The sequence below is a fragment of the Schistocerca serialis genome, chromosome 1, assembly GCF_023864345.2.
Source record: "Schistocerca serialis cubense isolate TAMUIC-IGC-003099 chromosome 1, iqSchSeri2.2, whole genome shotgun sequence".
Taxonomy (NCBI): domain Eukaryota; kingdom Metazoa; phylum Arthropoda; class Insecta; order Orthoptera; family Acrididae; genus Schistocerca; species Schistocerca serialis.
In genome coordinates, this window is record NC_064638.1 from 1,245,607,352 (window position 1) to 1,245,611,279 (window position 3,928).

Below are 3,928 nucleotides of genomic sequence, written 5' to 3' on the forward strand. Positions count from 1 at the left end.
CTGTTACTACCCTTATCACACACAGCGAGTGCAGGGCTTACTAGCGACAGACTTCCCACATCGGAAGCAGTTTTTCCACTGGTTTCTTCAGCAGGCAACAACACTTCCGAGATTTGTGTCACCCACACAAGTCACAAATGAGGTCACCTTTACGCTGAGCGGTATGGACGTCTTTCATAACAGTCATATGTGGACCCCATGGTACGCTGACAGCGAATCATCAGCATCGATGCAGCCGGAATGTGTGGGAGGGACCAGCCTTCCTTCCACGTCGCGTAAAAGGCCGGAACTAATGGCGTTTCCCGCGATTGACTTTGCCTCCCCTGCTGGAAGAAATGCCATTAATAATTCGAAGGGTTATGTGGGTGCTACGTGATGGTGCTCCAGACCACTTCGCCGTTAACGCCCAGACGCATAATTGTGTCTTGTGGGTCGATGGATAGGACGAGAGGGTCCCGTTGCATGGCCTGCTCGTTCACAGGATCTCAACCCGCGCGATTTCTGGTTATGGGGCCGTCTCAAAAGTATCGTGTATGTAGAGCCCATTCCAGATGTGGAGACACTGGAGCAGACTTTGCCTTTGTTCGGATGCAGCCTGTTCGATGTGAACGTGTGAGACGGAACATGCTACGGCGCGTGCACGCATAAGGAAATCATTTTCAGCATATGCTGTGCAACTAAAGCTGCATGGTACAGCGCGTGTTAGACCGTAGCCTCTGTAACAATGTATCATTGAATAAATGGTCTCTACCAGGGAAACAATGCATTTCCGAACCTAAGTTCATTACACCTTTATTGCTCCGTATTCGCTCATCGATCAGTCTTAGAGTTTGTACACGGTTGGAAAAATCACCCTGTGTAAGTTTGTATTTACTAAAGTAAGTCATGATTCGCAGGCTCTCGTCTGTCATCAGGCAAGCGTGGATCCGCGACTCGGCTTTTCTTACGCCTTAAATCTAAGAGAATTTCAGCTGTCGTAGACCGTTTTCGAGGCATTTCCTGCATAACGTTAAATATGGCTGCAGCTCTTAAAAATGAACAAACAACGAATAATGTTCCCAGAATGAGATTTTCACTCTGCAGCGGAGTGTGCGCTGATATGAAACTTCCTGGCAGATTAAAACTGTTTGCCCGACCGAGACTCGAACTCGGGATCTTTGCCTTTCGCGGGCAAGTGCTCTACCAACTGAGCTACCGAAGCACGACTCACGCCCGGTACTCACAGCTTTACTTCTGCCAGTATCTCGTCCCCTACCTTCCAAACTTTACAGAAGCTCTCCTGCGAACCTTTTGGTAGAGCACTTGCCCGTGAAAGGCAAAGGTCCCGAGTTCGAGTCTCGGTCGGGCACACAGTTTTAATCTGCCAGGAAGTTTCAACGAATAATGTTGAAAGTTAGTCTGTAGTTCAGGAGGAAAGAAGGAATTCTGGGGCAGGACTGAAGAGAAGCGACTTATTTTTGTGTTGTTTACAAAACAACCCTTGTCATTACTTTTCATTTTCGAGTTTCATTTCAGGCATACCGGAAACTCACCATTTGCAGTGAAAAAACATTGCAAAAACAGCTCTTGTCTTGAATTATGGCAGCTCAGATGCAGTGTGGTCCCGCAAAAAGAACACTTGTCAAAACGTTTCTGACAAAAAAATTTTTTGTTGTTTGATAAGGGCTGTTTTTTTTTTGTGAAAGTTGGTGACAACAGAACCTGAATGTTTACTGTAACCTTCCTAACAATTGTTGGGGTCTTTCGGTCTAATCCTTCCCAGCGCTGAATTTCAGTATCTGTGATTCTGTAATGGATTCGAAAGAGAGAGTCCAGTGGTCTAAAGAAACAGAAACTTCATGAAAGAAAGAAAAATGTATTAAAAAATGAAGAAGATGACGCACTATGATCACATAAACCATGTTGTCCGAAATGTTGGCGCCTAACTTGTTAGAGGCGGCTGCAGTTAACCACTATTCCCACTGTTTCCTTTTCTACATCATCAAGCTTTTCTGTCTGCTGTTCGTGACAGGAATGTATGTAGTTTAAGTAGAAACCGCTCCCACTGCTAGCAGATGCGAAACACTGCGAGTGTTTAACCCCGTAAGAAACGTTGGCAAATACATGCACCAGTGAAATTACCACATAGGGTTTTTTAGGCTCCTGATTAACTGATATGTATACTTACCATCAAATACCTCAAGAGCATGCTTTTTCATTTCTATTCCCAAAGAGTGCACACTGATATGTTTTTCATTTTTATGATGGAAAAATGACTGTCACTTAAACGGTTGAGTCGACAACGGTTGGTCATGAGGGAAAAGCGTGTGTCAGTCTTCTGCAGAATGCAGTCAGAAATGTTCAATACTACTATTGTCTGTTCTTTTCACATGTGATAACGTGAAACAAGGAAGGCGCGCAAAGCAGTGCGTGGAGAGGGAGTAGGTAACGACGATGATGCTCATTGTACGTGTCATCTCTTTTGATTATACTACGTTAAAGTTATCTGTAGAGGGGCATTCATGATCGCTGAAGCAATCTCACGAAATCCACTGTATAGCAGCGTTCGATCTCGAGCAACAGTTCTCCAAAGAACCACAAAGGAAAGCTTACTAAGAGGCCTCGTGCAGTTTCTCGTGCACTCAAGAACGTTATTGAACGTCACATATTGTTATTTAGAGCGGAAGTTTCTCATTACTCATTTCATATATAACCGCCTAAAAGGTTTGCAAAGAAAACGCAGGAAGTTTTTCTGGACGAATGAAGGACGGAAATAGGTGTTTAACGTCCCGTAGACAGCCAGATCTTCAGAGAAGGGCCACAAGCCCATATTATCGGAAAAAGAGGAAGGAAATCGGCTGTGCACTTTCAGAGAAACCATCCCAGCATTTGTCTTAAGTGATTTAGAGAAATCACGGAATACCTAAATCTGGATACTCGGCCAGGAGTCTGAACCGTCGTGTGCTAACCACTACGCCAAAACACTCGGTTTTTCTGGACAAATTTGAGATTAATGTGCTCTACAAACACTATAGTTTTCAGTACTTTCAATACACAATCAGAATATTTTCGACCCGACACTTGTTCTGCTTATGAAGCAGATAACTACCATTCCTGCCAGTGACAACGCTGGATTTACTGTGTACAAATAAATCCGTTTAAGGAAAGTGGAAGCCTTTCATGAACTAAGAAGCTGTACGGATTATTTTTTGATTACATGCGAAATCTATCTGTAACCGAGACAGTTATTAATCCAACATTTTGTGTCAGACAGCTATAGCATTATGGTTTTGGCGTTCACGTCTCTTCCAGTCATGTAAGAGTAGAGTTCAGTTTCAATGACGTGGGTATCAGAATTAAGCGACATCTTTGTTCTTTTATTTCTTGAAAAATAGGGAAGATTTGGTGAGAGATTTAGTTTTAATTTAGCTGGAAGTACTGGCCACAGTACATATGCTCGTGCACAGTTTGAAAATATTCAATATAATAAGTTCTTTCCCGTGAATGATAATTTCTATTCGCACAGTGATCAGGATTAATTTTACGTTAGAAACGGAACCTTCATTGAAGTCCAAGACTGGGAGACATTCAGTACGGCTTCTCGAGAAACTGCACCTTTCAGCATCTGCAAGCAAGATCATTGATATTCGACGTGAAAAAACCTACATTTTGTACAGGAATGTTATAAAGGACACTGACGTGAAGATGCAATTAAAAAAAATGAATATTGAATATTGCACATGATTGACTTTTAGTCAGCATTACGACGATGTTGTAGGAGTGGAGAGGATCAGTGATAATTCGATTTCCTCAATTATGTGCGTCTTTAATGTAACTTAGCTTTTTCTTCTGTAATACATAGGCACACTCGAGGTTAATAAAGGATATTTGATACAGCTATCAGATTAATCCTTCCCATTAGCGTCCAAATTTTCTTAAAAAATCACCT

The 3,928-nt window shown here is 42.5% G+C and overlaps 1 non-coding gene across 1 annotated transcript; it reads right to left on the bottom strand.

Moving 5' to 3' along the window:
* Positions 1-1,127: 1,127 nt before the first annotated feature.
* Trnas-cga (transfer RNA serine (anticodon CGA)) lies at positions 1,128-1,202 on the bottom strand. Its single transcript has one exon. It is a non-coding gene; the product is annotated as a tRNA-Ser (tRNA).
* Between the last annotated feature and the right edge of the window lie 2,726 nt (positions 1,203-3,928).